Source organism: Mastomys coucha, unplaced genomic scaffold, assembly GCF_008632895.1.
Source record: "Mastomys coucha isolate ucsf_1 unplaced genomic scaffold, UCSF_Mcou_1 pScaffold7, whole genome shotgun sequence".
In the NCBI taxonomy this organism is placed as follows: domain Eukaryota; kingdom Metazoa; phylum Chordata; class Mammalia; order Rodentia; family Muridae; genus Mastomys; species Mastomys coucha.
The window spans coordinates 25,438,012-25,458,265 of NW_022196913.1; the positions used below are offsets into that span (position 1 = coordinate 25,438,012).

General features: G+C 43.9%; 1 long non-coding RNA gene and 5 other non-coding genes across 6 annotated transcripts; 5 read left to right on the forward strand and 1 right to left on the reverse strand.

Moving 5' to 3' along the window:
* Window positions 1-2,894: 2,894 nt before the first annotated feature.
* Trnaa-ugc lies at window positions 2,895-2,966 on the forward strand. The gene has a single exon. It is a non-coding gene; the product is annotated as a tRNA-Ala (tRNA).
* Window positions 2,967-4,816: 1,850 nt separating this feature from the next.
* On the forward strand, window positions 4,817-4,888 carry Trnaa-agc. The gene has a single exon. It is a non-coding gene; the product is annotated as a tRNA-Ala (tRNA).
* On the forward strand, window positions 4,861-5,379 carry LOC116082747. The gene is made up of 2 exons (XR_004115408.1): window positions 4,861-4,920; window positions 5,028-5,379. It is a non-coding gene; the product is annotated as an uncharacterized LOC116082747 (long non-coding RNA).
* Window positions 5,380-10,054: 4,675 nt separating this feature from the next.
* Trnat-agu lies at window positions 10,055-10,128 on the reverse strand. The gene has a single exon. It is a non-coding gene; the product is annotated as a tRNA-Thr (tRNA).
* A 3,775-nt stretch (window positions 10,129-13,903) lies between these two features.
* On the forward strand, window positions 13,904-13,975 carry Trnaa-cgc. The gene has a single exon. It is a non-coding gene; the product is annotated as a tRNA-Ala (tRNA).
* Window positions 13,976-18,016: 4,041 nt separating this feature from the next.
* Trnaa-agc lies at window positions 18,017-18,088 on the forward strand. The gene has a single exon. It is a non-coding gene; the product is annotated as a tRNA-Ala (tRNA).
* Window positions 18,089-20,254: the final 2,166 nt, after the last annotated feature.

Genomic DNA, 20,254 nt, shown 5'->3' on the forward strand with positions numbered 1-20,254 from the left:
TCTGTTCCAACGTGTTCCTAGCCGGCCTTTCCTTCCCCCTTTCTGTCCTTCTCTGCTCCCACCCCCACCCTGCCTCACCCTCATGGCTCTGCTCCAGTCCGTAGGCCTGTCTACATGTCCACTTGTCTGCCTTTCTCCAGGACCTCATTCTTCTCCCTTCCCTCAATAAACCCACTTTATACCAGATCTGTTACATGGCGTAATTTCTCATGGGCACACATTAGCATGGGCCCACCAGGCATCCCCTTATTTATATTTTATATATTTATATTTATTTCACAACAGTAAAACCCAATAAAATTGGTCGATTCCATCCACAGGACACTAGGAAATCCCCTAGGAGCTGCCAAAACCAGTGGTTCCTGAATCAAACAGAAAAATTCGTCCTTATGTGTGTTCTCAAGTGCTCAGCCACCCTCCCCCAAACCCCCCAAATAGCAAGAAAGATGAATTGTAACTACATTTTAAGGAGGAGCTTCATGACATTTTTGGGTGAAACTGTGTGTCTGGTAGTGAGCTCATGTAAATGATCATTCCTTTTTCAACCCAGAGACTGGCACCGGCCTGAGCGACTGTCAACAAAGCCAGTACAAACAAAAGGGGAACAACGGCAAACAACAATAACGACACAAAAATAGCCTTGGGGATCTGCTACTGTTGGGATTTTGTTTTCTTTTTTTGTTTTGTTTTGTTTTGTTTTTGGTTTTTTTTTTTTTGGCTTTTTCAAGACAGGGTTTCTCTGTATAGTCCTGGCTGTCCTGGAACGCACTCTGTAGACCAGGCTGGCCTTGAACTCAGAAATCCGCCTGCCTCTGCCTCCCAAGTGCTGGGATTAAAGGAGTGCACCACCACCACCTGGCATGGGATTTCATTTGTTTTGTTTTGTTTTTCAATTAGAAGCAGGAACCACATCTGACTATGGGCTCCTCCATTTGCTTCTACCATGCCCCTGGAAGGTAAACAGGAGTCAGGGAATGAGGCCTAGAGTCAGAACAGTTGCCTAGCCGTGTGAGACCTTGGGTGTAAACTAATATTTATACCAATAAAGACACCAGAGGTGTAAACTGAGGTAAAAACCTGCTAGCTCACCCAGATAACTTTATTTTCTTAACTAATACAAAGTATCTATTTACAAGCCTACAACTAAACCGCTAGCTCTTTAGAAGTCTCTGTGTGTCATTCTACCGAGCTAGTGTGCCTTTCTCTTGAGCTCCTCCAAACCCAAGAGGGCCCCTTAGCTCTCTTTCCTAGAATACTGTGTTACCTGTGCCTTGCCAGCTGCTTCTCTATTTCTCCTGCAAGCACAAAGAAAAATCCCCATCTATTGCCATGAGCTCCTTCCGCAAAGGCTCTTCCAAGCCCAAAACAGAGCTCTGCCAAAGGTCCATTGCTTATAAAAGAAGTCTTTAGCTCTACTCCTACACCCTTGGCAGGCTGAACCATATAACTATTGTGGTGGTGAGGAGGGACGCCAAGTCAGTTGCCCCCACCATTTTACTTTTATGGTGGGGTAGCTCTAGGCCACCCAGCTGACTATGCCTCCGGTTATAGAGCAAAGACCACAAGACCTCTACCAAGCAACTTGCCTTAAAATAGGCAGGAACTTTCCATTCTTTATCATTCTGTTCTGTGGAGGCTTTTAGAAGCACACCCAAACTATATCTCTTCAGGACACAACTAGCTAACTGCATCTAACAAACTCAGTCTCTTTTTAAGCTTTTACATGTTGCTACTAATTAGGTTTTCTATGTATAATAATCAAATATCCTGTGACACTTGAGTTCTATCACCAAAACCTGTGAAAGGAATCTAGCTATTTAAACCTCAAAAGTGAATACCAGACACTGAATACCTCAGAACCAACATTAACCGTGCAAATGGTGGGTGATCCTGATGTAAAGAAAGACATTTAAAAAATACACTGATCCTATGCATGAAAGTTTCAATATTCTGAGAGAGTGACTAAGAAAGGAGACTTCAGGTAGTTGAAATAGCTCAATTGGAAGAGGATAATGATCTAAAAGGTCACTGGTTGAATCCCAGGGATTCAATTGATAACTTTGAATTGATAACTATGCCGCTAAGTTGATAACTATGATGACTTTAACCCTTGCATCTCATTTAACTATAGCTTTTATTGTTTTGCAAACCCAATCAAAGTTATATGCGCTTTTCCTACTTCTTTGGTTGCATGTCCTGCTAAGGTTTGTAAGGTCTTAAATAACATAGTGAAGGTTTTATTTATAATATTAGACCTAGAATACTACTAGCTTTGAAGATTAAGAAGTCCAATGTGCTATACACAGTTGCGATTACAATTTATTTCTACTTTGATATTGCATATGTGTATAGAAGAGGTAAACACCAGAAGAATTGAGAACCAATTCATAGAAAAATAATTATATAGTGTGAGCATGGCGGGTCTGGCATTTACAAAGATTTTTCAAACAGAGCACCTTGGGTTTGCACGTTGAGTGAAGCTCGGTGTGTGGATTCTTTTGCTTTTAAACTTGTAATTTTCGACTTGTTCTGTGGATAGTTATAATACAACAAAGTCTCTTTCAGAGTGTTTTCTGACAATGCATTTCTTCCAGCAGCGCTTGCCTTTCATATTTCCATTGAACAAACAAGGGAAATAAAGCCTCCTGGGTGGGGAAAAGGGATGTTTCGGTCACTTTGTGCCTCGGTTGAAGAAATTCTGGAAGATATTAAGAGAATCCAGAATTTGGATTCTTTGCCAGGAGCAATAGGAGATGCTTGCGACTCAAAGTTAGCTCCCTGTGGTCATCTAGATCCTTTTCTGTATGGAGGGCCCTGTGTTCAAAGTATCTTGAACAAAGCTGGAGAGCCGAATTCATTTCTAGGGAAACATTAAAGGTGGTTCTACAGGAGCAGGGGGTGTAGCTCAGTGGTAGAGCGCATGCTTTGCATGCATGAGGCCCCGGGTTCGATCCCCGGCACCTCCATTTTCCTTTTGTCCTGTGTCAAACCTTTACAAGACACAAAGAGATCCTTTTCCTTTCAGTGAGAATAATGCCTTTCAGTGAGAAGTCCTTGCCAGAATGCTTAAAACTGTCAACGGATACAGAAGATAGTTCGCACCTGCTTAGCTGTTTAAGCCTCTTGGCAGCCCAAAGCTGTCTCTGCCTGCAACCGAGACAGCAAGATTTCCTTCCATTTTTTTTTCCTAAAAGTTTTAAATGTATACCCATAATCCATTGAGGTTTAAATCTCATGTGAGATGTTAGAGTTCATCCATTCATTCGTATGCTTGGGCACCCAAACCTTCCAGCGCTACTTCTTAAAAGTCTATCTTCCCTGAGCACTATTACCTCTGCCACGCAGTATAAGAACAGTTGGGAATATCTGTGGGAGTCTGCTCACGGTAGAGAGAGACGCATGGAATAGAATAGAACAGAAGAACAAGCAGTCCTACTACTTGCACTTACATAATAGTAGAAATAGACACCAGGTAGATAGGTCCTGTGATAAATTGTTTAGGAGAGTTTCAGCTATTATAATTCTATACACATTTATTAGAATTGTTATGACTTTCTATATACATTTTAGAATAGTCTACTCTATATCTACAAAATATCTTGCTGGGGTTAAAAAAAAATGGTGTGGAGCTGACAGATGGCTTAATGGTTAAAAAACAAAAAAACGAACTAGTTGTTCTTTCAGAAATCCAGGTTCAATGCCTAGCATCTATACAACAGCTCACAGCCTTGTATAATTCCAGTTCCAGCGGGTCCAACGTCCTCTTCTGGCCACTGTGGGTACCAGGAACATACATACATACATACAGGCAAAACACCCATGCACATCACACACTCATACACACACACACACACACTCACTCACACACACTCACACTCACACATACACACACACATTCACACTCACACGCACACACTCACACACATTCACACTAACACAGACACGCACGCACACACACACACTCACACACATACACTCACACACACTCACACACACACACTGCTGTTAGAGTGCTGGACCTGGAGCATACTCATCAAGCCCTCTATCATTATTAGCACACATACCGGCCTCTTGCCGGACTTTGGTAAGAATTTTATTAACTCTGCTTATGAAGTTAACTTGCAAGCTGTGGACGTAGTGAGTCTATCTCTTTAGACTTCTTTCATTAGTGTGGTGTACACTGTTTGCTTTTCAGAGCATGTTTTGTATATCATACTGACATTCAAATATTTCTCTTTTGTGAAAGATGACACCTGTGGCTTCTGCGCCCACCCCTTCCCCGCCCATCTTCCCTGCACGTCTTAGTCGGGTGCAGTCGGGTGCTGTCTCACTGAATCACAGCCCCAGCCCCTGTCAAGAGTCCTGAGGCTTGCTTTTCTTTTCAAGGAGCGTCATAGAATCGAGTCTTCAATGTGCTAGACTTAACTCTATTTTCACTTCATTTCCCATCTTCTCTGTATCTACATTTCTCAGAAAAGTCACAGGCTCCTTTTAAAAAAAATCCTGGCATTCCTTTTTGGAGTCTTTTCTGACAGCGTCTTGGGTACTCCTGTAGGAAGGGAGATACTGAAGGCCCACTTAAGAGTCTGTATTGGGGTCGGCCCTGGAGGGGTGCTGGGATCTGCTGCCTTGCTGGAGGCAACTATGGAAAGATTTTTGAGGTCTGTCTGTCATACAGAACACCTCTCTCTGTCTGAAACGAACAATTCAAAAGTCCAGAAACAGAAATTCAAGAGACTAAGCATTAGATGCCCAACCTTAAACAAAAAAATGTAAACTACAACACTGTTGTAGCTCCACATGGAACTTTGTCGGTGGGGGTGTAGCTCAGTGGTAGAGCGCGTGCTTAGCATGCACGAGGCCCTGGGTTCGATCCCCAGCACCTCCATGCTTGTCTCTCCTGATATCTTACGGTTGATGGTGAGATGTTTTGTATTAGATTTTACTCGCGTTTTAGGTTTATCTAACTGTGTTTCTCCCATCCACACTGATGTAAACTGTTCGCTATTCATTCATTTCTTCAATAGCTCCTCGGTTTCTATATGACTGCTTCTCATCAAAGAAACCGCTGGGTGGCCGTGTGCTGAACCGCAACTGCCAACTGAAGATTTCATGAAGACATCGAAGCAGGAAGCATGCCACCCCAGAAGCTGCGTTCCCTTGTGCGCTCATTTCTCATTATTATTAAGACACCGGGAAAATAAAGGCAGGAAGAAGAGAGAAAGTCTTTTGTAAAATTCCTATAGACTTTACCACCTCCCACGCCCCCCTGCTTTGCGACAATGAGCAGACCAGATGTAGAAGAAAATCATCCTCCTCCTGTCCCCAACTTTGCTTTCCCCACCCATGCCACACAGAATCTTGATGCGTATAAAAAGTCAATCCAACCACTTGTCCCCGCACCCTGAACCCAACTTTTCTTCCACCTGTCCCCCTCCGTTTCTCCTTCACCTGTTCCCTCACCGCTAACGAACAGGACTTCCGGATTCAGTGTACCTACCAGTCTTTTCCCTGGTACCAGTATTTAGGATGCCTTCCCAAGAAGAGCGGCTAGTCTTCTCAACGCTGTGGCAGTAACTTTGAAATGAAAGGAAACATAAAAGACTCATGGGGCCATGTGAGGAAACCCGAAGTTTTAGAAATAGCAAGAAACATCTCTTCTTTGTACCTCTGTGACAACTGCGATTGCAGAATCTCTTTAGGAGCTTGGGGGCTAGGAGTAAGGAGGTTATTGCAAACATTTAAGTCACTTTGCAGTCCCCAGGATCTTAAATGTCTCCTTCATATTTCTGTGTGGGGCTCAGAAGCAACTCAGAAGCGCACGCCACAACTGGGGATGGGAAGGGGGATTTTCTTCTGCATTTGCTCTGCTCACTGTCGCAAGGCAGGAGGGCGTGGGAAGGGGTATAGTCTAAAGGAATTTTATAAAAGTCTTTCTCTCCTCTTCCGGCCTTTTTCTTCCCGGAGTCTCAATAGTCATGAGAAACGAGAGCACAGAGGAACGCGCCTTCGAAGTTGTCACACTTCCTGCTTACAACACCCCAGAGCTAAGGCTGTCTCCAGGTTTCTCCACCACAGTCCCTTTTGGCATGATCGAGTGCAGAGACTGGGACAGCATTAAGTAAAATTGGTGTTTGGTTTTCTCGGTTTAGAGAGTAGAGCTAGTCTTCAGTGAGTGCGTGAGAAGCCAACCAAGTCCCGATCGATCCTACGATCCTAGATCCTACTTGTATTGTTTGACCCTGGGAGGGAATGTCAAGGACTAATGCTTCAATTCCTTAGGGGTGCCAAAGCTTCCCCTTAATAGGTAAGGTTTAGGGGCATGGCAAGCCTTCCCTGGTCCTAGTGCAAATGCTGACGATTGATCCCAATGTGTGCAAAAATTAGCAGCGGCGGGTTCCTTCTCCAGGATGTTTATAGTCCACCAGAGTCCCCTTACCTACAGTCTAGTGAGACTAGTACTCTCCCCCCTGCGCTGTACATAATAAACTCATTGAGGTTCCTGGTTGTTGAGAGGTAGGTGCGCTCGATCCAAGTGAGCACAGCCCAGGGGATCCCAGTTTTTCTGTACTTGTGGCTGTGTGTCTTTCCTTTCTTGGTCAGGTTGAGCCCCAGCCACTCAGGAACTGACATCTCAGCTTGTCTGTGTCTAAATTCCCCAAGGCGTCTTTTCTGGTTCTGTTCTTTAGCACTGGTCGCTTAGCAGTTCTGATGGGCTGAAAGCCAGAAGCTGTGGTGCGGGACACTGGTGTGACTGTGTGGAATTCTGCAGTTCAACAAAGACTGGGGATTACCAGGAGCTCCACTGGACTTGTGCTGAGGCCTGGAGATCCTAGGATTCAGTTATTCTCTGTTTTTGGACAGACTGTCCAAAGTATTGCTTCTCTGGGGACCTACCATGGCCAGGGTTAGAGTTAGATTGCTTTTGGAATCTTAACTCTCATAAATATTAACCGCTTGAAAGATATCCCAGGGTGATTGCCCCACACCAAAATGGGAAGACTGCATAGTAGGAACCTCTTCCTGAGGTTCAAGACCAGCCTGGCTTAAAAAAATGCTGTCACAACTTGGCAGAATGCCAGACTGGTGAAGGCCAGCCAACAACAAGGTAGTAACTGCTCTGTCATGGATTGGCTCTTATGTTTCTGTGTATGACTGCCAGCCTCCACAGTCCCAAATCTCTTTCCTATGATGTTAATGGAAATTATTTTAATTTAACTAGATTTTTAAAACTAATCACAAATGTTTTTGATGCTGGGGGTTCATTGTAGGGTTTACATGTGTTAGACAAGCACTGGCTACTGGGCTATACCTTCAGGCCTCCATTTTTTTATTTTGAGACAGGATGTCACTTAGTTCCCCAGGCTGGTCTTGAAATCACTTTGTAGCCAGAGCACATCTTGAGTTTGCAGTCCTCTTGTCAGAGCCTCCAGAGTGGCTGGCTAGGTTTATAGTCTTGTATCAACAAGCCTGGCTAGTTAACATTCCACTAATAGCTTAATATGTTGAACCTAAGGTTATTCCTAGTGAAGGTAGGAAAAATTAAAGACATGTAATTCTGATTTTTCTTACTCCACATTCACAAAAATGGTGTGGAGTGGGAGGCTTAGAGAACTTACTTTGGACATCAAATTTGGACCTTTAAGATTATGGAACTAGCTGGGCAGTGGTGGTTCACACCTTTAATCCCAGCACTTGGGAGGCAGAGGCAGGCAGATTTCTGAGTTCAAGGCCAGCCTGGTCTACAGAGTGAGTTCCAGGACAGCCAGGGCTACACAGAGAAACCAAAAACCAAAAACCAAAAAACCTGCAGGTGATCAATTTTGATAATATCCCTGCTCTGAAAAAATCCCCCTCCTTTTGGAATTTGAAAAAATGGTAATATTCCTTCAAAGATATCATCCTCTCATTCTCTCATCCTGAATATGCAGGGATGTTGGCTGGGATTCCACCACCTTGTTTGTTTGAGACAGTTACATGTAGCTCAAGTTTACCTCCAACTAAACTGTGTAGCAGAGGGTGACCTTGAATTCCCCAATCATTCTATTCCCACCTCTAACATGTTAGGATTATAGGTATGTGCACCCCATCCTTTCTTTGATTTCTACTGTCAAAGTGAGCGAAGGACTAAGGGGGAGGAGGTAGGACAACTCTTCACTTCTTAGCCTATAGCCCCACAGTATTAAGATGGGCTGTGCTGTACACCCTTTTATTACGCTGGGAATTGAAGCCCAGGACCTCATCCTGACTGATATACCACACCCCAGAGCTGCACTTTCAGCATCTTTTCTTTCTTTTTCTTTCTTTCTTCCTTCCTTCCTTCCTTCCTTTCTTTCTCCCCCCCCTCTTCCTTCCTTTCTTCCTTCCTTTCTTTTCTATACTCCAGGAAACTGGGAACTGATGGCTGGAAGGGTACCACTCCATAGGTCCTGATGCACCCAGGCTTACAGCCACCAGGAACTAGAATTAAATTCAAAGACTGTCTGTCAAGTCATACATATTAGTATGGAAAAATATGGTTAAAGACAATTTAAAGATGGGAACCTTGGACGCTTTATTGAGTTATGTGGAGAAAGAAAAGCAACATCGAGTGTAAGATCACTTGACTTCCAGAATGCTTGGCCTGCAAGCTACCTCTAAGCCACACAATCGGCTTGCTGCTATTTCTGGTTATTCTCAGGCTAAACAGGAAGGATTTGGATTTCTGATTTCCAAAACATTCCAGACTCAACCTTTTTTTCCATCTGCAAGCATGCCATTCGTTCTGAATGCTATTTTAGAAGAGCTACTCCTCCCATTCCACCAGTTCTCGCTCTTGTGATTCTTTGAGATACTCCCCCCCCCCCCAAGTTACCAGAATGGGCTCTGTTCCAATTGTTTTTCTTTCAGTTCACTTTAATTATGTTTACAAGACTATCAGCAAGACAAAAGATAAGAGAGAAACAACACAGAGTTTATCTACAGTTGTGTAGCAAACTACTGAAAATCAAGCGATTAAAACCAAAACACACTTGTTTCATTTGCTCGCACCAATCTGAGTTTAAATTTCAGCATTTTAGCTCATTTAAATTGATCATTTTCTGTGTAGCTGGATTAGGCTTCATTGTGTGGTTGAAGCCCAGTGCTGCCCTGTGGTGTTTACTCTGCCTTGGGTTTTCTGCAGTTGATGGTCACCTATCATTGAGGACGCTACTCACTCAAGAGCCAAATTGCAGTTGGAGAACAAATTGATGGTGTTAAAAAAAATAAAATAAACACTGGAAACTTCTTTTACTCAGAAATAAGAGACTATAGAGGAAATGCTGGGAATCTGCAAAGGCTGTCTCTCCCACTTGAGTTACTACTGAGAGGACCTGAGGCAGTCTTGGGCCTGGAGCTAAATTCAGTGAATGGGTGGAGGTTGGGGGGTGGGGGACAGGGGGTAGGGGTTGGGGATGGGAGGAGAAACAGAAAACTCAATTTTTGTTTGAGTTAGTAAGAACTGGTATTTCCACTTTGCTCTGGGCACGCTGGACTGGTACATATGCTATTGGCCCCAATTGTATTAAATCAACATTCATAATATTTCTCTACAAGTTTCTTGACATTTCACTAAAGTCCACGTGCAAGGTCTACAGACCCTTTCTGAATTTGAGGCACTCATTTTTAGTTATTTATAGAAAATCATGACTAGAATAATTAAGATAGTGATGAGCAAGAAAATCCTAGTGGAAGATTTAGTTTTGAAAAAAAATTAACAATCATCCCCCTCGCCCAGTAGAAACCAAAAAACTGGACGCACATCTATCTATCTATCTATCTATCTATCTATCTATCTATCTATCTATGCACATCTATCTATCTATCTATCTATCTATCTATCTATCTATCTATCTATCTATCTATCTTTTACTTCTTTCTGGCAGGGCTGGGTTGAGCCCATGCTGCTTTAAAATCAGTTTATCTTTACAAAGATTTCGGTTGATAATGGTTGCAGATACATTAGGGTACACTGTGGGACTGGTAACAAAAACTACTCCAGTCAAAATTTCAACCTTTATAGGGTTGAGATTGAAGGCCCTGCTGGGATTTGAACCCAGGATCTCCTGTTTACTAGACAGGCGCTTTAACCAGCTAAGCCACAGAGCCCTCATGAAGAGAGGTGGTTTCCTCTTAGGAGAGAGCACAGGTAGGCAGAGTTTCAGACAAACAAATCTGAAAATAAAAGTGTTCCTGAAAATTACTGTTCCTTGTGTACAGATGATGGGGCAACGGTGACAGCTCAGGTTCCTTGGAGATGCTGTATGACATTTTCCTCTCTGGTTGCTGGGGGCCCTTTGAACAGTAGTGGCTGGGTGTTGCTTCACTCTTTTTCAGAGTCACATGTCTGTGTACCACACTCTGCTCCTTTTCCTTACCAATGCATGGACAGTCAAAAACGTAGACATGGGCTCTGATTGTCAAGCTCACTACCAAATTAAAAATGAATTAGTTGCTGAGCCCAGAGCTGAATTGTCAGTATTTCAAAAATAAAAGAGCAAAAGAAGGAAGAAGAGAAGAGAGGGTGGAAGAGGAAAAGAAAGAATTATGGAGTTATAAAATCATTACAAAACCAAACCATAGTTTTCCCAGGTGAAGACTTGAGCATCAACACACTGCATTATACCAACGGTACGGGAGGTTGTTATACTAATCATTCGGAATTCCCATATTACAGAGGAATAATCTCACATTAGAAAAAGTCCGATTCACCAAGATTCAGGATTAAGCCTAGAACCTTCTTCAGGTCGTCCCCACAGTGCTCTCCCAGCCGAGCAGTCGCAGTCACGTAGAGAAGACTTTTATTTCTTGTCAGTTTTCTTTGCCCTTCTCAACCCTTTTGTCACTCTAGGATGCTTGAGATAGATAGATCATCCTTTCCCCCTTCCCTTCCTCCTCCACCTGCTCCTTTTCTTCCCTTTTCCTCTTCTACCCCTCTTCCTCCCCTCCCCCCTTCTCAACCACCCACAGGAAGGACAGATGGAAGGAGGAAGATCTTCTTAAGATCGAAGACACATGCACTGATAAATTCTATTAAGCCATTTTGAAATTTATGTGTGAATATATGTTTAAAATGTATGCATTTCAAGTAGTCATATTGCACACGGAAAGTACATAGAATTTGCCAAGTTAAATAAAACATTATACCTCATGAAAAAAAAGTCCAAGTTTATATAAATAAGCAAAGTAACTTCTCAAATCTCAAAGAGATTAACAGACACGCTCATGGTCTTCAGCCTAAAAGATGGGTTTGAGGATGGAAGAAATGGGGGCTGAACCCAGGGCCTTGGCATGCTCAGCATGACTCTTCTGAGGTACACTAGAAACATCAAAACTAGCTTCATAAATACCTCACTGAGGTCTTTCTATCGCTGAGTTTTCAGAACCTGAAATGGGCTGGCTACGTAGACCCTTCTGCACAACTCTACTCTTTCTGAACCTGCTGGACTGTGTTCTACCTCGAAGCCAAACCAGAAAAAGATTAACAAGCCTAAGGCACTATTCTAGGCACTACAAAGTCAGCTCCCAAGATGATGCCTGAAGGGCACCCATTGGCCCACCTGACGGCATCCCAAGATACAGCAACTCAATACAGCTCTGTGTAGATTTACTCCTTGGAACCATATTTATGTCTTATGCATTAAAATTTAAAAGTAGGTTTAGCATAGAGAAAGGGAAAGCATTTTATATGTGAATATCAGCAGGAAAAAAGCCTTCAAAAATATAACACTTATCAAAATACATTGTTCACATATATGAAATTCAAAACATCATTGATTATATTTTTTTAAAAAAAATATGACACAATAGAAACAAGAGGTGAATTCTGGTGAAAGTTTTGTGCAGCACTTTGACACAGCCCCTTTAGATACAATGGGACGGTACTTGAATCGTGAGTTCTGTTTAGTACATAATTTTAATTTTGTGTGTGTGTGTGTGTGTGTGTGTGTGTGTGTGTGTGTGTGTAGGAATGAAGCCAATGTTGCAAACCAGTAAGTAGTCTCACTTTGAGAGAAGGGCTACACAAAATTTCAACAAAGACAAAGGACATCTCTGCCCCAGCTTTGCCTACTAAAACAGTTCATGAACAGTCACACTCAGGCATTGGGAAGAGCCAGTTGTGTATATTGATTACATAGTATGGAGACCTCTAAAAGGGAACCAGTGTTCTGGGAAAATTTGTTGTTGTAAGGGGAACTGGGATAGGAAAGATACAGTATAAGCCAGAGCATCATTCCATGCCAGAGTGTAAGGAAGTACATAGAAACTCATGGGATGCTCAAGGGCCATAAGGCTTTCTGTAGGCTTTAGAAACATCAAGAGTGAAACCAGTTACTGAACGATAAAGAACAATGATCTATAGAAGACAAGAACATCCAAGTCTGCATTGGTATGAAAAAGAAAGGCAAGGAAAAAGGAAGGGAAGGGCAGGTTTTTCTTAATATAGTATGCCAATACACGGGTGCAAAGAATTTTGACCAGCATGTAACAATGGATTCAGACAAAGTTAATTTTTGTAGTGAGGGACATTGGGCCAAGGGAGGGTCTCATGAATGCTGGATAAGCAGTTCTACCACTGAGCTATATCCTCAGCGTTAGGCAAAATTTATCAATCGATTATAAAGCTATAGACAAAACTCTGAATTTAAAAAGACATATGTGGTTTCAAAGAATTTGCCCATAGGTTTGTGATGATGAAAGTTGAAGCTTGGCTGTGAAGGAATGGAGGAGTCTGTGTAACTCCGAACCTGTGCGGTATAGACTTCCAGGCCCCTACACAGCACACACACACTTCAGAGTGCAGAACGTCAGACACAGTGGAGTTTAACACAACGGACTGACTCAAGGCAGCTCCTAGTCAGGGACGTGGAGTTTAACACAACGGAGTGATTCAACGCAGCTCCTAGTTCGTTTTACGTTGTGACAGGGTCTCATTCTGTGGTTCAGATTGGCCTGGAACTCAATATGTGGGCCAGACTTCTTCAAACTCAGCAGTTCTGTTGCTCCAGCCTCCGGAGGTACCTTCGCCACTATGCTTTGGATATTTAGAATATCCGATTTATCAAGCATGACAGAACAGTATTTTTTTTCCTCAGCCTGGGGCTTGTCATATTGTCTAAAGATTTTTACAGGTTACTTTTTAATTTTAATGAAGTTCGATCTATTAATTAATGACCGCTTTTTTTAAGATCGTGTCTTTGATGATCGTTTCTACTTCTGAAGAGTCTGTTCTCTGCTGCAGACTTTCTGAACCGAGAAACAGAGCCTTTGTTTTTGTCTGCGGCTGCGACCGCTGAGCTGAGGTGGCGTTTAGTGACCCAGAGGCGGCCGCACCTGTCGGAGATTCTGGCTGTCCAGGGTCCAGGGTGAAGGTGCTGCAGCCAGGCAGGCCCTTGGAGGAAGTGCAGAAGGAACCTGCTAGGACCCCTCCCCGGGGGAGGTGAAGTCCGAGGCTCCCTGCTTTACAATCAGGTGGGCTCAGAAAGCCCTTACCAATGTGAACAAAGACCAGGGTAGGTGTTGACGTTTTTCATCTTACAACGTTTTCATTGGCATTAAATTTAATCAGATGCTAAAATTTGGGTCTTTGAGTGGAAGACAATGCTCCAGACTAGGAGGGTGGGAAAACCCCTCGTTTCCCTCAATCCGCCTGTGCCTGGTATACGACTTGGTCAACAGAAGAATCGGTAGTGTGGAAGCTTCTGAGATTGTGTTTCCTTCCGGCGAGCCTGAGCTTTGTTGGGGGTCCAGAGAGCAGCTGCTCCGGTGCAGCTGAAATCTGTCCTAGATAGTGCCTTCCTCCCGCCCAAAAACAGAACCGTTAGGAAGAACACGCTGGATTTTTTAAAAGATAGGAATTGTGTGTGGCCTCTGCAACACAGAGGGGGATGTAGCTCAGTGGTAGAGCGCATGCTTCGCATGTATGAGGCCCCGGGTTCGATCCCCGGCATCTCCAAGATATTTTTCTCAAAAAGATATTTTTGGTCTTTTAACATTCCTTTCTTATGATAATTTCTTCAAGCATTTTGTGTCCTTATGTTTATTTCGTTTCTATCTGGCTATTTAAACACTGCAGCCTTCCTAGAGACAGATCTAAGGTGGTTGTTGGACAAATCATCCTGTAGAGCATCCAGGAGGAGGGATGCACAGGCCCACCAAGGGATACACTTAGTAAAAATAAAATGACTCCTACTTGTTTTTTGGGAAAAAGTGGGGCTACGGGAGGTACTAATAGCATCTATTGCTAATATTCATTGAGAATTGTACATAGGACTTCAAGGGCCTCCAGAATAGAGAATCTCTCATACACTGGAGGTACTTAACAGTTACCATTTGATTTCTCTCTCTGCCTTTGGTTTTATTAACTGCATTTGTACAGGACAGCTGATCATTCTCAGTGTCAGAGGTCTAGGGAAAAGAAGCTGCTGGGCCCAGCTTCCCAGAGGCTAAAGCAAAAGTATCAAAAGCTATTAAACAGTGTCTGCCTGAGCAACTTAGAATAAAACTTTAAAAGCCAAGTGGCTGTGGATTTAGTCCTATCTGGTGGGAGGCTGTAGATTCAAGCCCCAGTAATGCCACTGTAACAGCAAAACACAGCTGTAGAACACCTTGACGGGAACCCCTAAAAGCCCTTCCCAGATCTGAGCCTCTTCCCCATCACATATGGAGCCTGGTCTTCCTGCAGGTTCCCCAACGATTGGAGAGGGCACTTACCCTGACTCTGTTGCCGGCATGTGGACCCCCTCCCTAACTGGGCTGTCTTGGTTGGCCTCAGTTGGAGAGTTTGTACCTAGTCCTGCAGGTGTGAAGGTGTCTTGGTACCCAGGGCCAATCTCACCTTACTCAGAGATAAAGGGGAGGGAGGGATGGGAGAGGGTATATGTGAGAGGGGGACTGGGAGGAGAGGAGGAGCTGAGGTCGAGATGCAACTGAATAAATACTTAATGAATGGAGGAAAACAAAGACTGGCAGTCCCGAGAAACCAGTTAAGCCTGGATTCTGGACAGTGAGTCACTCATTTTCAGGCTCCTGAGGTCTGCGCTGCAATTGTCAGGGAATCAGACTGAAACTCAAGCAGGGAGATGGAGCTCTGAAGCTGAGGCGCATCGAACTGCAGAGGCACCCAGCTTTCTGCACTAAGTGACTACCAGGTTCTTCCCCTCTCAGGTTCAGATAGCTACATAAGCCAGCCCCCAAATCCTCCTTGTAACAAGTAAGAAAAATAATACAATAAAATAAGAGCCAGTGAGACTCAGCCTGTAAAGGGGCCTACCACCAATCCCAACGATCTGAGTTCGATCCCCAGGACCCACATTGTGGAAAGCAAGAACTAACTTTTGCAAATTGTCTCCCCCCCCAACCCAACACAGACAAAATGAATGAATGAATGAATAAATAAATAAGTAAAAAAAATATATTAAAAAAATAAGGCAGAGTTCTAGAGAATGACCTCTATCCTCCACATACTTATGATTAGGTAGGTATAACTGTGTACACATGGGCACATATGTATACACCACACACACACACACACACACACACACACACACACACACAAAACCCACCTCACTCTACTTCACCTAAACAGCCTTTCTCTTTCCTTTGCTCTTTCAGTTCAGTGAAGACTTTCAAAGAACTAAAACTACCTTCAGAATCCGATGACACAAACTTACTGATCAGGCCCAATCCTCGGTCACAGCTTTCAGGAAATGCTCCTCAGAAGAAGGTAGGACTATCCTCTAAAACACCTCCATCCAAAGTTCCACCTCTTGATAGAATTGATTATTTGTATTATTATTCTCAGTGCATTTAATATCTTGCTTTTTTCAGTTCATATAGGGACTCTGGGGAGCGTTGTGAACTGTCAGGTGAGTGTGGCCAGGCAGCCTGTGGACCACTTGGAACTACTTAGAAATTTGGGTTACCAGGTATTCCCCAAATCTATGTAGAGTGTACAATCCCTTCAGAAGACCTTCTGAGGTCTTGCTTTTAAGATTTTTAAGATTAGGAGGGAGAGTTGCAGCTGTAGTTAATGATACTGTATTTTACACTGAAATCATTGGATGCAGAAATCAAGTTAAATGTTCTTTACACACACAGTGGCACACACAGGTGAAACCAGAAGGATGCTTTCGGAGTTGATGAGTGTGTTAGTTTCTTTGACCATGACGATGGCTCCAGTGGTGCACATACACACGTCCAGACTCATCAATTTGTATACATTGTACAGTTTCAGCTAAAAACTGGATTTGTTTTGTTTTGTCTTTAGAGCTACTGAGCCTGGAGCGACGGCTGGGTGGTCAAGAGCATCGGCTGTTCTTCCAGAGGATGATAGTATATGACAGTTCACAACCCTCGGTAACTCCAATTCCAGGAAATGGAGACCTGTTCCATCTTCTGCTGTATGTGTCATACATTCGCCCCTGTCTGTCTATTTGTCTGTCTGCCTGAGTCTACATGTGTGTGTGCATGTGCGCTTTATCATGGTTGGTTCTTAGAGAACACAACTTCCCACCCTATGCTCAGTGTCCCTTTCTCATGTTTTCTAGGCCAGGGGAGAACTTGTAGCAATTCTGTTGCCTTAGTCTCCCAAGCACTGCATTACAGGTGTTGTGCTGTGCCAGACCAGAGCAGAACTCTAAAACACAAGGACAGAGACACACTTCTTTAGGGAAGGGAAGGGAAAGGAGGAGGGAGAGGGGAGAGGGAAAGGGAGAGGGAGAGGGAGAGCCAGCTTTGTATGTGTTTTCACACAGATCATATTCCTTGAAATTCCAACAACCCTGCTAGAATGAACCGTGTGGATCTTCCCTTGGGTTTTTCTTTTTTTATCTCCAAATATCTGAAGTCCTTTGGGAAGACATCCCATAAGGTCTTGTGTAACAGGGGCTTATTCTGTAACACAGGCTTTGCCTTAAGCTTATGGCAATCATCCTGTTTTTGCCACCAATGCTAAGATTACACGTGAGAGACACCACAGGCAGCCTAGGATATGTGGTAACTGCCCCAGGTCATGATCTTTCTACAAAAGGAAACCGAAGAGTGGTTAGTTTAGACCAATTACTTTTTGTCAAAAAAAAGGTCTACTCTAACACTGAAATTAAGCCCTCTTGATAAGGAAAAATAGGAGAAGAGCAGGCGTCTTGTCAAGCAACGTTTTCTGGCCTCGGCGTTGTCTCTTTTTCTCTTCTACCATCCTCTTCCTTCTGAATCCTTAGTTCTGCCTTAGTTTCTCTGGTGTTCCTGTTCTCCTGGTCTACTGAAAGGTCTCTGTGTATATGCGGAATTTCCTGAACTCCCCAGGCAGGAATAAGATCCGACTTCCTAAGTGGGAACTTTCCAAATTTGGAAGGGCCACTATGTGCACAGTAGGTAAACCCCAGAGAAAAGGAGCCGAGTCGGCGAGGAAGCGCACTCCTGACTGCATCCCTATCTCCTCTTAAGAGTCACTGAAGAGTGTGAGAATTCGCATTCTCTGGTTTTCATTGGCTTCCTTTGGATAAAGCCTGGAGGAGGGGGAGTCTAACATCTTGATTCTTAAAAACGTTCTCCGTGTCTGAGACAGGGGAGCTGGGTTTTATTGTAGAACCCTCTCCTCCAAGGCTCCTATTTTTCATTGTCTTTCGTAGTTCGGGAACAGAATGCGGAGACGGTATGGCAACGGCAGATGAGTGCCTGTGCTGCCTTCCTCTCTGTAATTATAGGTAAGACTTGGCAAAGGGTTCCGCATCTTTTCTGGAAGGATCTCTCCTTAGTCCTGAAGGAAGAAAAGAGGATCCCGGACACTTTTTAAAATAGGTCTCCGACCCTAGACTGTTTACACCCCTCATTGGGAGGTCTGTGAAAGTGTAGGTTGATCAGAATACCCTTGTAACAAGACCGCTCTTTATTTTTTTAATTAAAAAAAAGAAATTTGACGAATAAGATGAAAGTAACAAATCTAGAAAGGATTTTGAATTTTATAAAGATGAGTAGGAAACAGGAGCTCCTGGGTAGTGGGGATGTAGCTCAGTGGTAGAGCGCATGCTTAGCATGCATGAGGTCCTGGGTTCGATCCCCAGCATCTCCAGGTTTTTTGATGGGTGGGGAAGGCGCGCGCGCTCATTTTTAGAATTCCAGTTCTCTCTTTAGTCTGCTCCGGGCTATGCACAAAGCGACTGGTTCCTACTAATTTGCTATTGCTGTTCACAAGCGCAGGTTTAGTTGACCGGCTGGATTAAGAACCGTATTTGCATCAAGCTTGGGGACGCTCTCATGGTTCCAGTGTACTGGGTTCAGGGAAGATGCATAACCGCACCTCTGAATGCGGAGGGCTGGTGTTCTTCTTTCTTTCCCCGCTCCTTACACTGAAAACCCATACTTTATAAAAGCTAGTGATTGATTTTGCAGCACTACTGTAAGGGGTTTTGTTTAGTGGGGCCCTTTGTCTAGGAGATAGTCCTCCTTTGAACTTTTGCCTCGACTTCCAACTTGCGACACTGATATTAATTAACAAGTCAAAGGAGTTTTAAAAAGTTTCCTTTATTCCGTCTGCTACCCCACCTCACCCCGTCCCCAGGCAAGCCCAGAGCAACCATCTTTGGCATGGAGGCAGAGCAACCATCATTGGAAGGAAGGAAGACGTTAAGGTGTGAGTCTTAGGCTGGGCTTGCTAGTCCTTCTGACTAAATCACTCTGTGCTGCCACCTACTGACTAATATTATAGGTCTGAGAAATTCGACCGCAAGGTACTAAGGTACTAAGATCCAAGAAGACTTTAAATAGTTAATTCAAAAATAGCCACAGAGTTTATCAGCTTTTCAGGCCACAAGCCTGAAAAGAGTCCAGAGACCTTTTCTTCGTTAGTGCCTGTTATTTCCGTTGAGCTACATCACTCTTCTACAGTCTAACCAGAACTTGCCAGATACAAGACTTCTACTCATCAGTTTTAGGGGTTTTGTTTTGTTTTGTTTTGCTATTGGTATTGTTTGTTTTATTGGTGGAGAGGCAGGAGGTCAAATCTAGTGCATGCTAGGCAATCACTCCATCTCTGACCTCTTAGTTATATTCCCAGGCCTCTTTTTACTTTTTGTTTTGAAGCAAGTTCTAATTAGCTCAGGCTAGCCTCCGACTTTGGGTCGCCTCTGAGTGTCTGGCATGACAGCTCTGGCCACCATTCCTGGTTTGGTGACGAGCTCAGGCTGTGGTTACTCCTCATCTTTCACCCTGCGCACCTTTCACCCTGCGCTCCACCTTCCTTTGATGTTACTTCACGGCCCTCAGTAGAGTACAACTGTGATGGCCAATCATGGTTGTCAGCTTGACTGCATATGTCTCAACTAAAACACAAACACAAACTGTTGGGTACTTCTTAATCAGATTATCTGAAGCATGAAGACCCAGGCCAAATCTGGGTGGCCCCTTCTGGTGGCACCCCAGATAAAAGGTCTTTGAAGTTGGAAACTCTGCTTTTGGCTTGCTTGCCTTCATACTTGCTGAAAAGTTCATCTATCCTGTTGCTGAGCTATTCCTTTGCTGGTATCAGAACCGACTTCTTTGGGATTCCAGTGTAGACTGAAGCCCAGCTGTTCCCCAGTATCCTCCAGGACTCCAGCACCAGGTTGGGCGGGCCAAGGCATCCAGCTTCATCTCATGAACTGAACAACTACCAGATCTTGGACCTTTCCAACTTGAGAGAGCCATTGTTCACACACACACACACACACACACACACACACACGCACACACACACACGCACACACACACACACTTTATCACTTCTATTCTTTTAAAGAACCCTTAATATAATGATCAATGTGATCAATGTTTTCTTTGTCTTCTCAATGTTTGAAAACATAGTAGAATGACCCTTTGAAATTTCCACCTGGATGGATGTGCTTCACATCTGAACCCAGGATTCCAAACTGAACTCCAGACTGAGAATTCCAGAGCCGGCTTTCCAACCTTCCTCTCCCTGCTTTCAGCTATCCCACAGATGAACCTGTGCTCCGGGAGCAAATAGAGCTGGACCTCAAATTCTACTTAAGAGGCTCCCAGAGCCAGCCAGTTCCCCCATCCCCCACTCCCCGAAGCTTGCCTACCAGCCACCACACACACTGAGCTGACCCGGGACTTCTGGTTCCCCTCAGAACTACAGGGAATTCTAGGGGAATTCCCCTCCACCCACTGCTGGGCCTGGACCTAGAGCTCTTGCAGCCAGACCTTCCTAAAGAAGAGTCCACAGAGTGATTTCCAG